At 44.5% G+C, this 23955-nt stretch overlaps 1 protein-coding gene across 12 annotated transcripts in view; it reads left to right on the top strand.

Moving 5' to 3' along the window:
• Positions 1–23955, top strand: part of PRR5L (proline rich 5 like) — a 160501-nt gene that overhangs the window by 59699 nt on the left and 76847 nt on the right. Inside the window, exon 1 of one of the 12 annotated variants that reach the window (XM_070473169.1) lies at positions 14682–14758. The exons of 9 other annotated variants lie outside the window; for them this stretch is intronic. The gene's annotated coding sequence lies outside the window, so the exon portion shown is untranslated. Of the gene's footprint in view, positions 1–14681; positions 14759–15125; positions 15300–15355; positions 15376–23955 lie in introns of those variants that run through there. 2 more of the 12 variants (XM_070473165.1, XM_070473168.1) reach the window with 2 other exon arrangements.

The following is a 23955-nucleotide window of genomic DNA, read 5'->3' as shown; positions in this document are numbered from 1 at the left end:
CCTCTGGAGAAGGGATAGGCTGCCCGCTCCAGTATTCTTGGGCTGCCCTGGTGGCTCAGCTGGTAAAGAATCATCCTGCAATGCTGGAAACCTGGGTTCGATCCCTGGGTTGGGAAGATCTCCTGGAGAAGGAAAAGGCTACCCACTCCAGTATTCTGACCTGGAGAATTCCATGAACTATATAATCCTTGGGGTCGCAAAGAGTTGGACACGACTGAGCAACTTTCACTTTCATACAGTTTTACTGTATTTTGAGGATCAAATGAGTTGGTATTGGTGATGTGCTTAGACCTATGTAAACATCTTTAAGGATTAAATTAATAAAGCAGATATAATTATCCAGCTGTGTGTGGTACCTGCCTGTCTTTTCCTCCTCTTGGGATGTCTGTAATTGGCCAGATGGAATAGATGTAGACAAGAGGTTAAAAACAGGAATTTGGGCAGTCAAACTGCCTCAGTTCCGGCTTCCCAGGTGGCACTGTGGTAAAGAATCCGCCTACCAATGCAGAAGACACAGGAAATGAAGGTTCAGTTCCTGGGTCACAGAAGATCCCCTGGAAGTTAGAGATGACTACTCATTCCAGTATTCTTGCCTGGAAATTTTCATGGACAGAGAAGCCTGTTGGGCCTCAGTTCATGAGGTCTCAAAGAGTCAGACATGACTGAGCACACACACTACAGCTAGAATAGCTGACTCCATTCAAATCATGACTCCACCACTTAGTTAGAGGTTGTCATCTAATCTCTCTGCTCCTCAGTTTCTGCATCTATAAAATGGGTTTGCGATTGCACTGACTTCTACGATGGTCATGGGGAATGAGCTGTGTCATGGTCTCAGTGCAGTAAGTGACACGTAGTAAGTGCTCACTAAATTTTATCTGTCAGTATCAAGCACCACCCCCCACCCCCACTAAAAGTGCTGTGTCAAAACAGCAATTGTGATTGCACAAGTAATAATAATGCCAAAGCTAACATACAGAGCACGTGTGGCCAGAACCTCAAGCCAGCCCCTTGAAGCTGGTTGTGTGCTAGCTAACCAAAATCTTGGCAGTCAGCGAGTCATGGGGGAGCTAAGCTATTTGGCATTTAAGTCTTGGCTCTCCTGCTCATCAGAGGTGTGATGTTAGGCAAGTGAGCATCTCCAAACCTCAATTTGTTTCCTTCCTCCCACTCTTCCTTCCTTTAATAAATATTTTGAAGTGTCTACTCAGTGGAGGCACAATGCTAGGTTCTGGGTGTTCCCCAAATGGACAGGCCCGTGATGCATCACAGGAAGGCTGTACAATGAAGCAGGTCACCCACTGTCTGCTGGAAGCTAGCCTGCACGTGGTACCTCTGTGCTCTCAGCAAATATGGCTGCTCATCAAATTCACTATCAAATGCCTTGATCTCTTCTGCATCTGCTCTTGTCTGCCTTTCTCCTGACGGAGGTGACTGCTTCTTATTTTCTCCAGCCCAGATGAGATGCGTAGGTCAAAAAGAGTGACTGTGAAGGTTATTCATTTTGTTTCTGCAGTCACAGCGAAGCAGGCAGACTTTTTCCCTGTAAATTTAGGATACTATCAGTATATTCGTCATCTAAGAAATTAAAAAGCTGAAAGCAGAATCTGCCAAGAAGATTCTACTACTACCTCCCCTTGATTTTATTTAGTCCTGGGCTGTCTTTAAAGCAAATTTGACTGACATGCAATTCTTCAGTCTAGGACAGCACTGTACCAGTTGTGTTCTATGGAAAATTATATCCTTAAACTGTTAATAGTATTCTATGAAAGAAGTGAAATTATTGAATATTTCTTTCCTGCAGACCACCCCCAAGATCTTAACATACAGATGCGTGTTGCGATATTGTATGCTATATTTCCAAAGATTGTTTGAGTGAGGAACCTTTCTCCAGCAACACTAGCAACATCTTGTGGCTTACTCTTCCTCAGAGAAGAGTTTGAGAAATGTCCTAAGTTAGACTTCACTGATGAAAGTCATGCAGAAACACCCAAACTCTGGTAATATGAGCACCATACTTAGAAGAGGTGGAACAGACATTGAGTGATGTCAAATCAGAACTGCCTGCCCCAGTTAACGCCAGAGAGTGAACAGAGAATTCTCTGTGCACCTGGCCATCCACACTCTGGCTTGGCTTACCATGACCGAGTTGCTAGGGATAGCTGTCCAAGTGGACAGGGTATCCTGGCCCTGTTTACTTTCTCCTACTGCAGAATTCTCCTTATTTCCCACGTCCAGCAGAAAACCTCCCTACAGTTGGTGGTTTGGATGAGAATATTTATCTTCCCCAAACAGCTCTGCAACTTCCTCTCCCTAAATTGGGAGGTCGAGATGACTCAGGGTAGGGAAGAACTTACACTGAGAAAGAAAACACTGTTATTTGTGGTTATTTCTACTTCTGACAAGTCGCGTGACCTTGGGACAGGACTCAACCATTCACTCGAGCCTGAATTTCTTCATCTGTACAATGGGGATAATAATAGCACCCATGTCACAGGGTTTGTTGTCTGAGGAGTGTGCTACTGCTTGCAAAGCACCTAACAGTGCCAGCACGTTGTATGTCTGCAATTAATATTAATGTCAGTTGTAACTTGCTACTGTAGATTCCACGTCTGTGTAAGAGACAGAGAGAGAGAGAGAGCAAAATAATGAAGGAGAGAGGGAAGTGGGAGGCATATGATGCAATGTTTAAGGTATAATGGGAATTCCATCTTGTAGAGGAAGATATAGATTAAAATGGCAAATGAATAAATTTCCTACTAATTATCTCTTTCACTTAAAGAGATAATTTATCAATGTGATACTAGGCAGAGTCCTGGAAAACAAGATTACTGGTTGAAGTGAACTGAAGTGAAAGTTGCTCAGTCAAGTCCAACTCTTTGTGACCCCATGGACTGTAGTCTGCCAGGCTCCTCTATCCATGGAATTCTCCAGTCCAGAATACTGAAGTGGGTAGCCTTTCCCTTCTCCAGGGGGTCTTCCCAACTCAGGGATCAAACCCAGGTCTCCCACATTGCAGGCTGATTTTTACCAGCTGAACCACGAGGGAAGCCCAAGAATACTAGAGTTGGTAGCCTATTCCTTCTCCAACAGATCTTCCCAACCCAGGAATCACTGGTTATACATTAATTAATACCTTAGTTTATATATCAGAGACTTCCCAGGTGGCTCAGATGCTAAAGAATCTGCCTATAATGCAGGAGACCCAGGTTCAATCCCTGGGTTGGGAAGATGTCCTGGAGAAGGGCATGGCAACTCACTCCAGTTTTCTTGCCTGGAGAATCCCCATGGACAGAGGAGCCTGGTGGGCTACAGTCCACGGGGTCACACAGAGTCAGACACGACTGAGTGACTGACATTGTCACTTATACATCAGGCTCTGGAGAATTTAGTCAGCATGAGTCAGTCCTCAGAAGCTTACTTTGCATGGGATACACCTTATGGCTGCATCATGGCACCCAGGATACTGAATTCAATGGTTAGAGACTTGTGAGATGGGTGATGATTCTGAGGATAGAGGGATAGATTGCCTTGAGGGATTTTTTTCCATCAGGCCTCTTGACTATAGCCTGGACAAACTCTCTTGGCCAGCAGTCTTTCGCTGGACAAGACCATCTCTTTTACTTTGCCTGTTGAAAAAATAATTCTATTGATTTGCTTTTGGCTGGACTGGGTCTTTGTTGCTGCGCAGGCTCTTCTCTAGTTTTTGGCCTGCAGGGGCTACTCTCTCCTTGTGGGGAACAGGCTCTCATCGCGGTGGCTTCTTGTTGCACAGCAGGCACTCTAGGGTGCTTGAGCTTCAGTAGTTGGGGCCCGTGGGCTCACTAGTTTCTGTTCCCGGGCTCTGGAGCACAGGCTCAATAGGGGCTAAGTTGCTCCTCGCCATGTGGGATCTTCTCCGATCAGGGACTCAGCCCGCGTCTCCCGCACTGGCAGGCGGATTCTTTAGCACTGAGACATGAGGGAAGCCCTCCCTCCGCCTGTTTCTTTATCCTCTTTAACACTCCTCTTCCTAACCTCCTCCTCTCCCTCTGCCTACCCCAACAGAAATTAGCATAAACTCACTGCTGCTTTTTCCATTTGTCTTTGGAATGCAGACTACTATCTTTTGTTGTTACCTTTATGTGATTCTGCTCCTTATCTTTATCTATTTTTGAAGTGGGAGCGTGTGAAAGTCATATTTTAGGATTACCATTCTATTGCCATATTCTTGGACCACTTGTAAAAGTCTCCTTTATACTCAACAGTACTTTTTAAATATAAGAGTATATTTGCATTGTAGTAATACAGTAAGCATTAGGGTATAAAGAAAGGTCGAAACACATGTGAACCAAATTGGAAATCAAGCACAATACTAGAATTTACCGTGAAGGAATTGGGATTATTTATCAAGGGAAACAAATGTTATGGACAATAAACACACAACAGTCTCTTGCTTTGAATATGGCACCTCATTACTTTTCTATTGCTAGTAAATGTCCTACAGTGTGACAAGCACTATGCCAAATATTTCACTTTTCTCTCATAAGCTTCATTTAGACTTTCTGATATCCCTGAAAACCAGGTGGTATCTGAAACTGAGACTCATGGATTAATGAACTGCCCTGAAATGACATGCATGAGTGCATGCTCAGTCGTGGCCAATGCTTTGCAACTCTACGAACTCTAGCCCACCAGGCTCCTCTGTCCATGGGATTTCCCAGGCGAGAGTACTGGAGCAAGACGCCATTTCCGACTCCAGGGGTTCCTCCTGATCCAGGGATCAAACTTGAGTCTCTTGCATCTCTTGAATTGGCAGGTGGATTCTTTACCACTGGACCACGTGGGAAGCCCAACCTAAAATAACACTCTTAATACTAGTCTAGATCAAAGTTTAAGCTTCTTCCCCACAAGGGAACATTTCTCGACTGTAAGATGTGGATTATCGTAGAAGGGAGGACTGTTTTGGTCAAGATAACTATGTTACAGAAGACAGCCTTACCCATACTCGGCTCTTAAATAAAAGAGCCCTTTCACAGACATAAGGCCAAGCCAGGCTTTGTAGGATCTGGGGCCACAAAGAGTTCTCTCTCCATCCTTCTCTCTCTCCCTCATTCTCCCCCTTGCCCTCTATCTATGTGTGTGTGTCTGTTTGTGCACATGTATACATGTGTGACTTTTCTGTTGGGAGATACTCACCATCGGAGAATTCATTCATTCATTCATTCATTCCTTCAACAAGTATTTGAGTTCATATGTGACATGGCAATCATGGGTAACCTGGACAAGTAGTTCCGGCAGAATAGAGAACATGAAAGCCTGACTGGAGAGGGTCAAAGAATGAAAAATAGAAGAAACATTAGCAACAGTGAATATGGAAAACTCTTTCAAGGTGTTTTGCTGTAAATAAATTGGAAGGGGAGGAGAGGGGAACATCCTACCAGCTTCACTAGGAGATGGGGAATGTGAGGGATGGGATCAGTTGCAGAATGGAGGGTTTAGCCTCAGAATCGGCATTGGCGGTTCATCTCCAGCAATAGGAGTGAGGCAGAATATGGCTGCTGATTATAGCAAGGGGGTAGGTACAGCAGTGGCGATAAATGTGTCAGGCTGCTATAACAAATACCATAGACTTGGGGGCTTAAACAACAGACATCCGTTTACTCACAGATGTGGGGGCCAGGAAGTCCAAGATCAAGGAACCAGCAGGTTTGATTCTCGGTGAGGGCTTTTTGCGTAGCGTGCGGATGCCGCCATCTTGCTGTGTGTTCATGTGCCTTTTCCTTAGTGGAGAGAGTGAGGGAGACAAAGAGACAGTGAGACATACAGACACTTCAGTTTTGTGTCTTTTTCTCTCTTTATTAAGGCATTTTTCTTTTCGCGAGGGCCTCAACCTCATCTAACTTTAATTAATTCCTAAAGGCCCCACCTCCAAATACCATCACACCAGGGATTGAGGGTTCAACATATGAATTTGAGGGGATACAAGCATTCAGTCCATAGCATTGTGGAAATTGTTGTTAGATGTTCCTATACTATGCAAAGAAGGAAGGAAGGTTCTCTGATGAGAGTGAGGATGTGGAGGGAAACTTTGGAATGTAGGAGACAATAGAAGTGTGAAAAGACTAGGCACATTTGGTGTGGGTGCTGAGCAGCATTAAGGGCCCCGGAGGGTGATGGATGTGGATGCACAGTTGCCTGTATTTCTCCACTTATGTTTATATTGATGTAGGCACTGCTGCTGCTGGCAAGTCGCTTCAGTCGTGTCTGACTCTGTGCGACCCCATAGCCCACCAGGCTCCTCTGTCCACGGGATTCTCCAGGCAAGCATGCTGGGGTGGGTTGCCATTTCCTTCTCCATGTAGGCACTGAGTAGAGGTGAATTTGATAAAACAACCTTAATTTAGCAAAGCAATGAAATGAGAAAGGTGCGAAGGAGTCTAGCATGTATGGGAAGAAGTTAATATGATTATGGACTCTAGCTGAATGAGGAAGGAAGTGAGGATATGAAGGGTTAAGTGCCATGAAACGATACTATTCGGCTGTCCAAAAAGTTGAATTTGTTGGCCAACCCAATACATCCCAGTGAGATGAAGAATTATGAGAGGCAGGGAACTAGAGGGAGAGAAGTGGAAAGTTAGAGAGCCGATCAGGGTGGTGATAGGAAATGACAAGGTCAAGGCTGACCATCAGCGTGGGTGGCTGTGGTAGAATGAAAGGAAAGGTCGTTGAAACTGGGGTTACGGAACTGAGCTTCCAGGATACTGGAAGAAGTCTTTCTGTGGATATTGAAATCACCAAGATAATTCTTCAATGGATATTGAGTGGATATTGAAACCATCAGAGGCAGAGTGACCTTGAACGAAGAGTCAAGTCTTCAAGGAAAGAGGAGGCTAACTGGGAGACTGCATTGACCACAACAAGGAGGAAGAGTGGGTAGGATGGTCTGATGGTTTGATGGGATGTTTAGGGAGGGACTGTGGTCTGGAAGTGGCACAAGGAACAGAGAAAACAAGTACTCTCCCTTGAAGTCCAGTGATACAAGGACTGTGGGGGAGAAACCGCCTCTATCTCAGAAGATTTTGGAGGAGGAAAGGGCCTCAGGAGAGAACCAGTGTTCATTTAGAACAGTGATTCTCAAAGCGTAGTTAAGGAACCCCAGGGAGCCTCTAAAACCCTGTCAGAGATCCATAAGTCAAGAAGTATTTTCATCATAGCATTAAGATACTATTAGCCTCTTTGCTCTCCTTCTCACAAATCTACTGTGGAATTTTCCAGAGGCTACGTGATGTGTGATAGCACAACAGATTGAATGCAGGAGTGTAGAAGAATCCAGCTGTCTTCCATTAAGGTGGAAGTTGAGAGATTTGCAGAAATGTAAAACAATGCCATTCTTCCCGGGACTTAAAAAATGTATATGTATATTATATGTATATGTGTATACATATTTTATGGATCTTGCCCAAACAATTTTTTAAATTTTTATTTATTTATTTTCGGCTGCACTGAGTCTTCGTTGGTCTACTTGGGTTTTCTCTTGTTTGGGGAGGGGGGCCTCCACTCCAGTTGCAGTGAATGGGCTTCTCATTAAGGTGGCTTCTCTTGTTACAGAGCACAGGCTCCGGGTGTGCACGCTACAGCAGTAGCATCACACGGGCTTGGCAGTTGTGGAACATGGACTGAGTTGCCCCTTGGCACATGGAATCTTCCCGAAAAAGGGGTTGAACCCGTGTCCCCTGCACTGGCAGGCAGATTCTTAATCACTGGACCACCAGGGAAGTCCTAGCCCAAACAATCTTAAGTTCAAGTCTGTCATATTGCACAAGTCCCGAAACACATCATTCACACTGTGGTCTAAGTGACTGATGCTTTTTGCAGTTATGGAATACAGAAGCTGTCATGTGAGAACCTTCTCTGTGCGTGTCCGTATCTTACTTCCACATTGCTTCCTCTGGCATCTTTTCATCATAGTCTCAACATGTCAATGTATTGCATTTAAAACGTGTTTAAATGGTGCCATGTTTGGAGGATGTGTTCAACGAGAGCATTTATTTCCCTATTCCCTCACACCAAAATGTGCGTAGGGACATAAATCAATTTCCCTCTCTATTGGATAATTCTCATCAACCTTTAAAACATGACTTGCTGTTTATCACCCATTTATAAATTAACTGTCAGACAATCAAACCAACAGACTGTCTTTTGACTCTGTACCTTCTAGGTACAGCCCCATTTCTCTGCTCCCCTTTATAACAAAACTCTTTGAAAGAGTTGTTAGTATTCCCCGTCTCCACTTCGATTTTCTTTCTCTTCCCAGCTCACTCTGATGGAATTTCCTTCCATTCCACTCTGCTGAAAGAACCCTTATCAAGATCAGCATCAACCTACATTTTGCCAAAGAAACATTAATTCTGTTTTCATTTTCACTCACTTTTTGACAGTGTTGAACATACTTGATCAGTCCTTCCTTCTTCGTACATCATCTTGAAGTTTCTGTATCACACGTTCTAGGATTTCCCTGTCTCATTAGAAGCTCATTTCTTTCCATTCTTCTGCTGGTTCCTCCTCTTTTACTAGACTCCTCTATTCTTCCCGATTTCTCTTTTCCATCCATACTCTCCAAGGCCTCAGACCTAGCCCCTTGGTGTTCAGTACCATCTATATACGCTGAGAGGGCTCTTATTTTCTAACTCTCAATGCCATCTCATACATTCCAGTGTCTCTTTGACATCTCTGCTTGGCTCTCACGTTAGGTGTTTCAAACATAACATGGCTAAAGCAGAACTACTAATTCTCCCTCTAACCTCAGCCTCCATCCTGTCCTTCCCATGCCAGTAGATGGTATCACTCTCCATCCCATTGCTCTAACAAAGAGTGGAAGCATATCCCATGATGTCTGTCATTTCTTCATACATCCATTAGAAAGTCCCATCATCTCTAATGTCTTACAAACATTTTTGCTTCAAACCTAATCCAAGCTTCATCACCTCTTCTTTTGTTTACTGCAGTCACCTCCTTAAAGGGACTGCCAGCCCTTCACTTCTACTACTTTTCTGGTTTATCCACCATGTATTAGCCAGAGGGATCTTTCTAACACAGAAATCAGATCACATCACATCCTACATTCTAAAACCTTCCAATAACTTTCCACTGTGATCCAACTTACCTTGACTTATCAGGTCCCATATGATCTGACCTTGATCTTTTTCCTTGGACCTGTTTGCTGGGCTTCAACCATCCTGCCCTTCTTCTTAATCCCTCTAATTTGCCAGACTTCTTCTCAACTCAAGGCATCTACACTGACCATTTCTTCTTTTGGAACATTCTTCTGTTCCTATGTCTGCCTCTTGTCATCATTTTTTCAGTCTTTTTTTTTTTTTTTTTTTGCCACACCACATGACATGTGTGATCTGAGTTCCCTGACCAGGGACCAAACCTACTCCCCCAGTAGAGGAAGCATGGATTCTTAACCACCGGAGCATCAGAGAAGTCCCCCTCTTGTCGTCATTTAAATCTCAACTCCAGAGCTACCTTCTCTGAGAGACCATGCCTGATAATCATAGATAAAGCATTTCTCTTCTTCCCTCTGATTCACCCTAATGCCTCATTTGATCCTCATCATAGCACAGATCAATACCTGAAATTACATGAAGTCACCTTTATGTGTTCCTTTCCATGTTTATTGTTTTCTGTTCCTTAGACAGTAGATGTTTTGTCTTTCTTGTTTGCTGTGGCCTTCCCAGTATCTGACAACAATAAGTGATGGCTCAATATTTGTCCACCAACTGATTGACTTGGAATTGTGGAAAGGAATAATTGAAATCTGGATTATCCAGGGAAAATTTGTGTAGGATTGCTAAAGTTCTTTTCACTTTTAAGATTGGCTCATTCAAGTTATTTTCAAAATACCTTCAGAATTACATACCAGCCCCTTGAGAATCCCTGGTGGGTCAGACCATAAAAGAATCTGCCTCCATGCAGGAGACTCGGGTTCGATACCTGGGTTGGGAAAATCCCCTGGAGGAGGAAATGGCAACTCACTCCAGTGTTCTTGCTTGGAGAATCCCATGGACAGAGGAGACTGGTGGGCTACAGTCTATGGGGTCACAAAGAGTCAGACAGGACTCAGCGACTAACACTCACTTTAACCTTTTAGACTGAAGGAGAGGCACTTCCCAATACTAAAAGACAAAAATAATTGGAAAAAAAACACACAACATAACAGAAACAGCCCATTGCTATCAAGAAAAGAATGAAATGACAAAGACAATTTTTTGTGTCATCCAAAATTCTTTCAATACACAGACTTTAAGGTTCTCAGTATTACTGTGGAAGTTAAAAAGAGAACAGAAAGTGGGCAAGACTTCTCATTTGTGTGCTAAGTCCTCCTGCTGTAACAAAGGTCACTGATTTTACACCCCAGTGTTAGATCAGATGCTAAGCTTATTTTTCAAATGATCCTGTTTTTATGGATGGTGCAATGCTGTGGATATATGTATATTGAGGGCTTACGCAAGTTCTATATCTAGACTGGTATTTATCATGAGTAACTACATTAACTCATTTTATGACCAGAGCTCTCAGGACCTGAAAAACTGTGTTCTGATACTGCCTATGCCTGGGCACCTACCTGTTCTCCTCACAAACTCTGTACCTGGCATTAGCAAAAGATTTTGGAATTTATGGGCCTCTAATTTTCTATCTATAAAGAGGAGGAAACTTACAGAAGGATATGATCTTTCTCTTCATCGGAAGACTTCTATGATATGATATGAGAACTTGAGGTGTCATGGAAGGAGGTCTGAATTGGAAATCAGACCTTAAACACCTAAATTCAACAGACATTTATTTTATTCCTATTGTATACCAGATCCTTAAGGTACTAACAGCTGTGATTCTGTAAATTGAAGCAATTTAATTATTATTTAAAGATGAAAGCACTTAATCAGAAAAAGAGGGAGTACAGTATAAAACAGGAGCCCTGAATTGGCATTGCCTGCCCTGTCTTTTCTTGGTTGTGTATAATTTTAGACGAGTCACCTAATGCTTCTTGAACTTGGTCTGATTAGGCTTTGGGGGGTAGGAAGGGGTAGAATGAGTTGGGAGGGGCAGGCATTGTCATGGGAACAGAGGAAAGTAGAAACAACAGGCTTCCCAAAAGAGCAGAACTGGATGGTGGCTTTGATCCCAAGGCAGCCCTAGCAAAGGTCTCAGCTGCTCCCCCGTCTTGATGCTCACTCACCTCCATATCTACCCCATCGCTTCCTCTCCCTCAGCAGCATTCAAATTCTGTGATTCCAAGCAAAGTTTCCTTTAGAAGTGGGTTCTCTGGCTGGGAGAAAAATGGTTTGAATTCTACCATAAATTCTGCTGACTCAGACCTCTGGTGCCTCTGACAATATGCCAGCATCCCTTTTCTAGCTGTATCCGGGTGCCAGAGAAGTGGGTGAAGCAGGCTGGGAATAAGAGAAGCAGAGAGTAGGGAGTGGCTGGGATTGTGCAAAGTGAAAGTGCATGCCCTGTTTAACAGCAGAGAAGGACCATGCCACCAGCTAATTGTGGCTGGGCAGGCCTCCACCATGGACAATGCCAAGTAGTCCAGGGTTTTCAAGGCAAGCTGAAAATCCATATTTTTGCATGAAGTTTTCTGATTTTTGCATGTTGGCAAGTGATTTTAAAACTGTTGACACCATGGGGTTCAAACAGTATACATCTAATATATATCTAGTTGGTCTACAGACAGCCAATCTGCAGTGATTAGACACTAGAGTTCAGATAAAGTCATGACATTTCAGCTCTTATTCTGGATACTAGCTACATGTATGTCCGTGTGTGTGTGTGTGTGTGTGTGTGTGTTTACATTCTTGAAATGGAATCTGATTCACTCAGTATACCTTTTGAGGCCAGAGTTTCTCAGAGAAGTTTGTCACAGAGTTTGGCTACTTTTGGATCAGGGCCCACTGAGGCTGCCTAGGGCCTACCCTTTCAGCAGGAAAACTTGATTGGACCAACTTCCACTTCAGAAGCTGTGGCCATGGTAAACTGTGTACCTGATATATCTAATAAAGAATGAAAATTTTCTCCTCCATAAACAAATGTTTAAATATAATAAACTGTATTAGTTTCCCCTAACAAAAGTCTATTTCTTTTTTTTTTTTTTACAAAATTCTATTTCTTAAGAAAAGGCAATGTTCCATTGACATTAGGTAGAATTTTGGTGAAAATTTGAGTGGTAACAATTATAATATATTGGTATCAATAGGCCTTAGAGCAAAGCTCTCATTTGCACCAAAATATTGGCTCCTTTTAATTTTTAGAAACTTCTGTTTACAAAATTAGCAACTTCTTAGAGTTGAAGTCTCTATCCTCTTTAAACCTTCCTTCCAATCCTTGAATACTCTTTTATGTCATCCACACCATGCTGGTATCACTTGTATTGTGAATATTTCTCTTTACCAGGGAGTGTGCTTCTTTTGGAGGGAGCCTCTTTTATTCTTGGATAGGCCCAGTAATTAAGTTTTTTCTTATGGCACAGAGTCCAACCCACCATCGGCAATCAGTACAGCATATATTTGCTAGATGAAATCTGTTCATGAATTATTTCATACACTATTTACTGGGTAGCAGCAAATATGCCAGGCACTCTCCTAGGATTTTGGATAATATCAGTGAACAGAACAAATCCAGGTCCTTGAAGAGCTGATGTTCTAGTCTGGAAACAGGAGGTGATGGGAGAGATAATTCATTGTTGTTCAGTCGCTAAGTATGTCCGACTCTGCAACCCCATGGACTGCATGCAGCATGCCGGGCTTCCATCTACTTCACCACCTCCCAGAGTTTGCTCAGACTCATGTCTATTGGGTTGGCGATGCCATCCAACCATCTCATCCTCTAAATTAAAAAAAAAAAAAGTCATATAAAATGTTACATGGTAATAGATGGAAAAGAAAAAGTAGAGTTGAATGAGGGGGATTGGGAGGGAAGAGTGAGTTACAATTTTAAATAGACTGCATAGGGAAGGCCTCATTAAACAAAGACTCCCTTTCCACTTCCCAGACCTGCAGAATAATAACAGTAATAATAATAGTGTCTGTTGAATCTCAGCAGAGATTCTAAGCAATTTCTCTGTGTGAATTCGTTAAATCCTCATAACAAGCCTGAGATAGCTACTACTTTTATCCTCATTTGCATAGGTGTACACTGAAGCATAGTGGTTAAATAACTTGGCTAATATTGTGCAACTAGTCAGAAAGGGTGGTTGACTACCCTTGACCTCTGGTTCCAGGCTTTGGCTCTCAACTGCTCTACACAACTGCTTTTTTTTTTTTTTAATTTTTTTACTGGAGTATAGTTGATTTACGATGTTGTGTTAGTTTCAAGTATACACCAAAGTGAATCAGTTATACAGAAACATATATCCACTCTTTTTTAGATTCTTTCCTTACATAGGCCATTATAGAGCATTAAGTAGAGTTCCTTGTGGTATAAAGTAGGTCCTTATTAGTAATCTATTTTTTTTTTTTTTTTTGCTTCTCTATCCTACTGACTTTTATTGCTAGTTCATTAAAAAGATTTTTAATATATATATTTTATTGTAGTTGACTTACAGTGTTTCAGCTGTACAGCAAGGTGATTCAGTAATACATATACACATATATTATTTTTCAGATTATTTTCCATTACAGTTTATTACAAGATATTGGCTATAGTTCCCTGTGCTAAACAGTATATCTTTGTTGCTTGTGTATCTATTTTCTTTTAAATTAGAAACCTAGCATTTTATTCATACTAAGTCAAACAAGGAGAATAAAAATTGTCATAAATTTTTTAGCTAGGCAAAAATTCATGTTTTCTAAAATATATATATTATACATACTATATATATGTATACAAAAGCTTTTCTACTGCACTTGATAAAGGCTTGAGAAAGAACATCTAAAAAAAAACAGAAGAGATGGAGAAATTGGAAAACATAAACTAAATGAAATGGGAGCACTGAATATGAGATGGAAAATGTCAGTGTAACGTTGACTGCAGTTCCCAGTTACCCTCATTGACCACTGTGCTCTCAAGCCTTCTGATCCCAGGCACGTGCTTTGTCCAGTCTCCTTCATTGTCTGTGATTCCTGGGATGGGATTTAAAGTCTCCTCATGATGCTGAGGTTTGCTGAGAACACCTTAGCTCTATCTGATACCTCTGGACAAGGGGAGCACCCGGAGCTTCATGAAACCCCCTTTGGGCACATTCCGACCAGCAACCCTTTCATAAGGTCACACTGCTCAAAATAAACACGAATTTTTTTCTCAGTTTTGACATAAAAAGACATCTTTTTTTCAGCAAATGTCACTGTGGTTTCAAAGCCTAAGTGTGATGTGTGAAGGAGCCCATTTGTAAAGTATTTCCTGCTCAGCCATAGGGTGAAATTATGCAAGCCAGTGAGTCCTGAGAACAGCTGCATCAAATTCTTAACACCTGCAAAGAGAAAAACAGTTTTGAAAATAGTTTTTCATTGTTTTTAATTTGGGGATCGGTTGGCTTTCTGTTGTTTCAAACTCTGAAGGACCCTCCAATTCACTAAACCTTCAGCTGGAAAGAGAAGTGAGAAACTAAAAAAAAAAAAAGTTTACCAAACCTAAGGTAGAGACTTCACTGGAATTACATTTCCATTAATGCACTTAACTTCTGGAACCGGCCTGAGGATTGTCCCTTAGAGCAATGACAGAAGTCCCAGGCTCCAGCCCTCCACTGAACCCTAGAATCACCCCCTTTGGCATCCTGGTAGGGTTTCTTTTCGTGGGGGTGGAGGCGGGGGTGGGTGGCTGGGGGGTCTCGAGACCTCTTGTGTGAGGGAAGCGCAGCGCCAAGCTCCCTTGACCTGTTGCATCCTCCCCAGCTTTACAAGCGTTGCATTTCCTGAAATTGTTGCGCTGGATTGAAGTGCAGGCGACCCCTTCCCCTTGCACCGCCCCCCCTCCCTAGCCGGGGGAGGGTTGCTGCTGGGGAGGAGCAGTGGGACGGGGTGAGGTGGGGTGGGGTGCGAGCTGCCGGAGAGAAACTGAAGCGATGAGCACAGGACAGGAAAAGTGGGAGGAGGAGGAGCGGGGGGCGGTGGGAGGAGGAGGGGGAGGTCGTAAGATGAGCGAGGAGGGAAACGTGTCACCAGCTCGGGTCCGGGAGCTCCGCCGCCACCGCGATTGTGGACTCGCGCCGGAGAGGACTCGAGGCTGGACAGGACCCCGCCGAGCCGGGAGAGGAGGGAGGAGAGGGAGCTGGGCACCGCGCGGTGGCGAGAGCCATCCAGGTCGCTCATTGCCCGCGGGTGAGAAAACTTTCTCGGGAAGACCGGAAACTTTTCCCCGGGCGCGCAGAGTCTGGGGCCGAGGCGAGCTGCGGGGGTGCGTTGACTCGAGGTGACTCGGGAGGGGCTGGCGCCTTAGGCTCAGCAGCGGCACGGGATTGAGAACACAGTCGCCCGGCACACCGGGCACAATCCCGCGGGGCTCGCGGAGGGGGCTTGGGGAAAGCGTTACATCTGGGGGCAACCGGGTGGGGGCCCTCTCGTGGTTAAGGGTCCTCGGATCCGACGCTGCAGGCGGGCACAGAGGACGGGGCTCGCGATCACCGTTGGTGGGGGGGGGGGGGTGCGGGGGAGGGGAGGAACGTTCCCCGCGTCGTGGCTTAGGATGGGCGAGGGACGCCGCCGATCCTAGGACCCAGGCTATGCCTGGAGATCGAAAAAGAAAGTTTGCTTGTCGGTCTCTCTGGTTCTCTCCTTTGGCCCCTTTGAGGTGCAAATCTCAAGAGCTGCCCCTACTCGGGCGCGGGCGATTCGGCGCCCCGAAACACCCCCATCTTTTCCTACTATTCCCCCTTCTTTTCGGAGAGAAGCTTGGGAGGGGAGGCCAGAGAAGGGAGCCGCTTTGTCCCAAGCGCCGCTGGAAGTGCGCGCTCCGCAGACTGGGGCGGGCCGGGGAGCAGCCCGCGGAGACTTCGGCCCGGCGGGCGGCTGTCCTCGCCAGCCGCATCCCCTTTCCGCTACATCTTTCCCGCCCGCCCGCGTTTTGGGGAGGCTTTCGCCTGTGCGCCTACTGTGCGCGCACGCAGAGCTCATTGCGAGCACAGGGGGGCGCTCTGGAATCTCCACTCCTGCCTCTCGACTCTGGTTCCAGCTTTCTCCCCCCTCTTCCTGGGGGCGGCCGCCCAGGATCAGACCAGGTTCTGTATTTGCACACCGTGCTTCAGGAATCGGCTCTGGGGTGCCTCCCTGGTTGGCAGTAGGGTTTTCCCCTGTTCTACCTAGCCTCCGCCTTGGGTCACATGCCACCGCCTCTTCCCCTGAGGTGCCGGGAGCCCGCGTTTTGTTGGTCAGCAGTAAGGCGGTGAGTATTTATAGACACCACTGCAGTCCTGCGGTATGCAAGGTTTCAATTACTGCCATGCGCCCCACAGGACGGAAGGCTCACGCGAGGTGGCTCAGAGGCACATCTGCCCCGGAGACCCACTTGGAAAAAGTTCTGGGCTGGAACCTCCAGACATTCCTGCTGGGTAGAGTTCTAGACCTATTGCCCACACGATGCGTGCAGATCCAAACGACCCATTGCGAACGACCAAAGCGGTCAAGGACTCCAACTCCAGATTGTCTCCATCTTCCGCGCCCGCCCCCCTTTCCCCACCAAAAGGTGCTTGCTGATCGAACCTCAGAGGTGGCCCTTTTTATTTCCCTTTAGTGATCTTGACCGCGGTGGGTGCAGTCATGACATTTCACTGGCCTGCATGCTGCAAAATGTCATGGAACTGTGCTCTAGTAAATTACTGGGGTGGGGGGGCGGGGAGGTGTGCGGGAGGCGCTGTAACTGACAGCAGAAACAGCACCTGTATCAGAAGGCTAGATGGCACTTACAGGCACTTACAGGAACTAATTTAGCCACATTTTAAATTTAGTCTCTTGTGAGTTTCCTAGTAGGACTAAGAAAAGTGCAACGCTCCTCTCTGTGGAACCTGGCTGGTGGGGCTTTTCTGGTTGTATTGAGCCCAAGGATCTGACCAAGAGAGCTGTTCAAGTGTTTTTGTAGAATGTAGCCGATAAGGGAAACAATGCTTGGTTAATCCACAAAGTTGTCTTTGGTTTTATTCAACCCCAACCATCATCCTTTCAGTATTTCATTGACGATTGTTACAACCAGAACCCTTAGTAGTGTAAAAAAGAAAAGTATTAGAAATAAGATTGTTTGACCCGGTTATTTCTCGAGGGCTTAGTTTAAACAAGCTTATTTCTCAATGAGGAGACTTAATTTCTTTCAGAGCCAGAGGGTCATGGTTGTGTTTTTATTTCAAATGGGTGAAATTTCAACAATGGTCTGTGTATGAACATTTCAAAAATGTTTATAAAAGGGGAGGGGGACAAACACCTTTTGAAGTCTTATTATATCAAACTCTGCACTAAGAAACTGATATATAATCTGCACCCCCAAAAATGAGATAAGTAGTATCATTTCCACATGACATAGATAAGTCCACTGAGTCTTAGAGGACTTCAGTTCAGTTCAGTTCAGTCGCTCAGTGGTGTCTGACTCTTTGCGGCCCCATGAACTGCAGCACGCCAGGCCTCCCTGTCCATCACCAACTCCCGGAGTCCACCCAAATGCATGTCCACTGAGTTGGTGATGCCATCCAACCATCTCCTCCTCTGTTGTCCCCTTCTTTTCCTGTCCTCAATCTTTCCCAACATCAGGGTCTTTTCCAATGAGTCAGCTCTTTGCATCAGGTGGCCAAAGTATTGGGAGTTTCAGCTTCAACATCAGTCCTTCCAATGAACACCCAGGACTGATCTCCTTTAGGATGGACTGGTTGGATCTCCTTGCAGTCCAAGGGACTCTCAAGAGTCTTCTCCAACACCACAGTTCAAAAGCATCTTTGTCCAAAGTCAAGTAACAGGGACTCTTCCCTGCTAGATCTATTTCTTTTGTTATTATAATTACACATAATGGCCTGCCTCTGATAATCCTGCCCCTCTGCTTGACTGTTAAGCTAAAGTGCCTTTATTCAGAACTCTTCCACCTGTAGATGGCAGGAAGGAAGAAATTAACACATCACCCTGTCTGAGGCTTGCTACTCTGGGAGATACTTGTGAGAGTAAATGGCCTTTTTAGTTTTGTTTCCTCACCACCCCCCATCACTAATGCATAAAAGAATCTGGCATCCAGACTTTGACAGGATGGTTATTTTGAGACATTAGTCTGCCATCTTGGTCAGGCGATTTTCCAAATAAAGTCGTGTTCCTTGCCTTAACACCTTGTCTCTTGGATTCACTGACCTCTGTGCAGCAAGCAGAATGAGCCTGGACTCAGTAACAGGCACAGTAACAGGAGTGGAGCTGAGAATGTGTTCCAGATCTGTTACTCCAGCCTTGAAGTGCCAGCCAGCTCTGAAGATGTCTTTCCTTTCAGGGCCTCAGTTATTGATAAGATCATTTTATAGTTGATTAACTGGTGGCTTTTCTTTTTTCTTTCTTTTAAATATCATAGAGTGGCTCAATCACTGGGAAAAAAAAATCCTCGTCTTATCTTTAAAAACCATCACACTGGTATTTGAAAATTTGATCCTGGGGATCCAGACCTAATGTCATAAACTTCACTTTGTTTATTAACAATGTATGTGCAGTATTTGAAGCATTCATCTGTAGAAAATTGAAATCAATAAGGACTTTGTGGATTTCTTAATGAGTTCTCTATCCTAGGGAACTTGTAGGTGTCCATGTGAATAGTCTCCCTGGTCATTCCTTTTGTGCTGCCCTTGTACGCGTAGAATACACAGAAACTTGAATTGTAGCCTTTTTCATTTTCACCTTTTTTTTTTTTTGCAGAGGTAAACTGAAACAGAATTGATGTGAGAAATATAGAGTATGAGGCCTTCTGAAAGATCTCTAATGTGTTGTGTTCATCATTTAAAGTTTGTTCTCTAGAGTTGCCTCTGTATATGCAAAATGTAAATTCTTGCTGAAAGCAATGCTTATAGAAAGTATCATTTGTTAACCATTTATTATAAATTAATAATTCAGTGGCTGAGTGTTGGGAATAAAATATTTTGTGGGTTTTGTACAGGCTATGAGTTTAACAATTTGGGAACAGAGACAGTGGTACCCTGATGAGCAGAAGGTACTGTTTGAGAAGGGAAGAGTCCCCTTTGGAGCTGAGTGATGCAAAGCAATGATCGAGCATCAGCAGTGAACTTGAGTTAATTCATGATTTGGGCAGGGGCTGGAGATTCAAGGTTTATCTTAAAACGTGTACAGTTAAAGGAGCCAATTTATTTACTGGGCAGTTACTGGAGCTAGGTACAGTCATGGTAATGTTATTTGAACCTCTCAACAATCAAACAGGTAGATAGTCTTTTCCCTATTTTAAGATGTGAAAAACGAAGGCTCAAAGAGGTTAATTATTTTCCTGATGTCACACAGCTATTAACTCAAGCCCCTTGTTCTTTCTAGTATATTCTAATATGTGTCTTTGAAGACCTTCCATGAAAAACCCAGGATCCGAAGATCTCAAGAAGGTCCTAGTTGTTCACATGGAAGTTTCTGAATCAGAGCAGTGTGGTTGCATTAACATGAGAGGACAGGGGCTGGGGGAACACTGGAGGAACCGAAGGGACAGTCTGGGTAATTCTGAGAGTAGTTATTCCATGGAAGAAGGAGAGAGGCCCAGAGGGTATTGTGACCATAAGAATTACTGGTGCTGGTCTGGCAAGGGCTGGCTGTCGCACTGGTGGGCAGGACCTGGTGATCAGCCTGCCCAACAGGTGCTGAAACAGGAGAATGGGGGAGGCAGTACTGCCACCTCTCTTGGCCTGGCTTCTGCTGTGAGGAAGCCTCGTTAGAAGCCCCAGGTTATAGTCAATTTATATTAGGGAGCCCCAGACTTGTTTCCATTTTAATTGGACTTGACTCTTTGAGGTAACAGTCACCCAATCTCTCTCTCTCTTTAAATATTCTTTTCTTATGCTTTGCCAGTTTATGGCCTTTGTAGATCAATCCTTGGATTCCATTTAGAGGAGAGAGAAAGTGAGAGAGAAAAAAAAATAGTAAAGGTTAGTGATTACCTAAATTGGATTAAGTTCTGTCTAGCAGCCGTTTAAAGAAATACTGCTTGCTCTTTAATTACTGTCAACTAGGAATTTAAACGGTCTATTAAATTTAAGCTGACTTTTTTTTTTCCCCTCTGATAGTTCCAACTCCTAACATATTCTGGTGATTTGGGGGCTTTTAAAATATTTTTCATATGTGTGGAAGACATTCTCTGTCTCTTCCCTTTTAAAAATATTCCATTTCTGTATCAGGATAATAAATGACATTATTATAAGCTGGCTTCGTTATGAAGCAGAAGCTAGCAGCCCGGTTTAGCTGGCTCTATGCTGATTGGAAAGCAAGTCAGTTAGCTGAGTTCTTTGTCAGAAATATGAGGACACCTCTGTGAGGTTTTGGGGATGGAGTATGGCTTCCTCATTTTTCTCTGTAGTAAAAGGTTAGGCTTAAAATGAAAATCAACCACCTTTACTCTGTGTAAGCTTTCAGTCAAAAATATGAGTGTTCTTTTTGGAAGCGGGTGGTGTGTATGCTTTGAGGCTGCGTCTAGAGTGAGGTGGGCTTCACTTGTGGCTCAGCGGTAAAGAATCCACCTGTAATGCAGGAGCCACAGGAGATGCAGTTTCCATCCCTGGATTGGGAAGATCCCCTGGAGGAGGAAACGGCAACTCGCTCCAGTATTCTTGCCTGGAAAATCCCCATGGGCAGAGGAGCCTAGCTGGTTATAGTCCATAGGGTCGCAAAGAACTGGACATGACTGAAGCATCCGAGCATACACACGCATGCATGCACGCACGCACGCACCAGGGTGAGGTGAGTGAGCTGCCAAGATACCTGAGAGATACCTCACGTCCCTCACCCTCTTCCTAGCCCTGTCGTGCTTATGGGTGAACTGTGCCCAGAGGGTCCTGGAGAGCCATGGGACTCACCCTAAGATCCCTCTCCCTCTTGACCATGGCCTCTGGAAAAACCAGGTCAACATCTATCCGTGCTAATGCCCAAACAGCCTCTCATAATTATTTGTATGGTTTAGTTTGCATATAATCATAGGCTCCAAAAAATGTGTACTTGCCTCTAAGTACACCTCACCTTAATTTTTGGGGAAAAATATGAGATTTCTCTCATCCTCAGTGTTCTGGTTTCACTTTAGCTGGCCACCACACACCCACAACACCTCCAGTTTCTTGCTTCTTTCCTCATTTGTTACAGAACTTTCTTCAACTTTGCTGGCTCTTCTGGATGCAGGCCGAGTTCTGAGTTTTGTTGAAGGCATCTGTGACAACGGTTGTTTCTAGCAAATACTAGGATTAAGGGACTGCTTGGGACTGCCTTGTCCATTCAGGAACTAGAGTTTATGTCCATTTAGCTGAGCCTGGGAGAATACGTGAAGGAATTTGTTTTCCCCTTCTTCCCAAGGTTGGGGGCAAAAATCCAGCAAGGACTCTGACGTGTGTCTTTATTATTCTGAACTAAGCTGCCTCAAACCCTGTTACAACCTGCTCATGACCTCATCTGCGTAAATCCTCCGTGTAAAGCCTTTTACGCTTGTCGTTGAATTCTAAATACTCCTCTGGAACGGGTTCAGCATTATTCCCCAGGTGCTTTTGGGGGAGACCACATCAGCTGCCGCTGTCATTTTGGAGAACTCTGATACTTGCTGGCCACTGGAGTCCACCACTGTGGTAGCTGTGTGGCCACTTTCATTGTAAAATATCTGCAGGCAAAAGTGGTGGGTGAACATGGTTATCCCATGCAGTGTTCTGAGATCATTTTAAAAAAATCTCAGCCAGCAGGATAATCGATTCCTTTCACGATTCAGAAAAAGTCCCCAAGACACCCCCAAAGGTCAGTATCAACTTTGCAGATGAGAGAGTTGTACAAAGAGGCCATATGTTGGTTTTGCCTGGCATCTTGGAGATAGTGCAGGACAGGGATTTGAGATCAGAGATTGCCATGGGCAAGCTGTCTGACCCGGGGCCAACTGCTCACTGTTGCTGTCTACAAAATAACGCAAGGGTCTCCTGTGAAGGTTCCTTCCTATGTTAAAATTCCGACATGGCCAAGGAAGCCTGGTCTAGGGCTATGCTTCTCCAGGTATGTGCAAATCACCCAGGGATCTTGTTAAACCACGGAATCTGATTCAGTGGGTGTGTGTTGGGGCCTGAATGTCTAACAAGTTCCCAACTGATGCTGATTCTGCTGATTCTCAGGTCTTGAGTTAAGTAGCCAGGCACTAGAGTCTGACCAGGGTCTCAAGCTTATCCATATTGACACTTGGGGTTGGATAGTTCTTTGTCATAGGAAGCTGTCCCATGTGCTGTAGAATGTTCAACAGCATCCCTGACCTCCATCTGCTAGATGCTTGTGGTACCCTTCACACCTCCCCACAGTACAGCAGCCAAAAATACCTGGAGACATTGCTGAATGTCTCCCTTGGGAGGAGATGGGGGCAAGATCACCCTTGGTTGAGAACATTAGTTTTTGCTAGACCGGTGTTGTCAAGGCTGGCTGTTCATCAGGATAGCCTGGAGTTCTTCTCTTTGAAATTCTGCAAAAGTACTTGTCCCAGACTTGAGTCCTGATGCTATTGCCCTTTCATAACTGGGGGACTAGAGACAAGTTCCTTCTCTGGCCTCTGAACTAGAAACTCTTTACTTCTAAAATAGGGTTCATAATGATTCCTACTTCTGAGAGTTGTTGGGGAGATCAGATGAGATGACGTGAAAATGAGCTTTAGAAGCTAGTCATCCCTTGGTATCTGTAGGAAACTGGTGCAGGAGGTCTCTCTTCTCTGGACTGAAATCCAAGGATGCTCAAGTCTTTACACTTGGTCCTCTGTATCCGAGGGCTCAGAACCCACAGATCCCTAAGGCTGACTATATAAAGTGCTATGCAGGTGTCAGTGGTGAGTGGTATACTACAGGCCTCTGAAGTTTTATTTTACTGGTTTGATTATTTTTCCCAGGACTGGATTCATCTTCCTACAGGCCTCCCTGAGTGACTATCACGCTCTTCCTTCATTATCCCTCTGGCTCTGGCAGTTAGGAACTACACTTGTTTTTCTGTAGTCACTCCTTAGGTCAAGGGGCCTCAAACTGGCAGCCCAGGAGCCAGACTTTGGCATCAGAAATGTCCTGTTTGGTTTGAGTCCTGTTTTGAAAAAAAAAAAAAAAAGATTATTTGCTCCAGTATTTAAAAATTGGGACATTTGACATGTAAACTCGGGCTTTCAGCTTTTCTTTAAGAAACAGAAAGAAGACGGAGGGTTTTCTCTAGTCTGCTGTGGTCCCCACCTGGCCCTCTAAGCATGGGTGTGTTCTCTGCCTTGGGCCACCGTAGGCATTGAGTTGTTTGCCATCAGAGCTTTAGGCCTTCCTGTGTTTTTCTGTAATCGTGACCAAATACCTGTTCCTTTTTTCTCTTTTCTTTGTTATTGGTAAGACCACATCTGGCTCTTCTCTGCACTCTGGATAGTGGGTGCTTACTGATATGTACTAAAACGTAATATTTGGTCCCATCCTTGCCAGATTTTAAAAGGGTACCTGTTGAGCTTTAGCTATGAAAGCTTGTTTTTTTTCTTCCCCAAATTCCCTTCCCAGTGTCCAGCGCCCATATTCTTTAGAGAAACAGACAAGAAAAAGGAAAGCATGTATTTTTCGGTTGACCTTTCATGAGCTTTGCTTTGTAAATGGAGAAGGCGATTTAATCTTTCTGCCTCGGTCTAGTCTCAGCCGTCCATCTTCAATTACAGCCGTTGGTGTAATAGTGCATTTATGGCATTACTTTTGAGTATTTCCTGTGAGCCCCTGAGCCTCTTGGGGGGCAGATATTCCATTCTTCCTTGTCCTGAACGGTTCTTTCCTACTCAGATCCCGGCGCACAGCAGACCTTCTAA

The sequence above is a fragment of the Odocoileus virginianus genome, chromosome 10, assembly GCF_023699985.2.
Source record: "Odocoileus virginianus isolate 20LAN1187 ecotype Illinois chromosome 10, Ovbor_1.2, whole genome shotgun sequence".
In the NCBI taxonomy this organism is placed as follows: domain Eukaryota; kingdom Metazoa; phylum Chordata; class Mammalia; order Artiodactyla; family Cervidae; genus Odocoileus; species Odocoileus virginianus.
The sequence above is the reverse complement of the archived record's forward strand: the minus strand, read 5'-3'. Positions and strand labels throughout refer to the sequence as shown.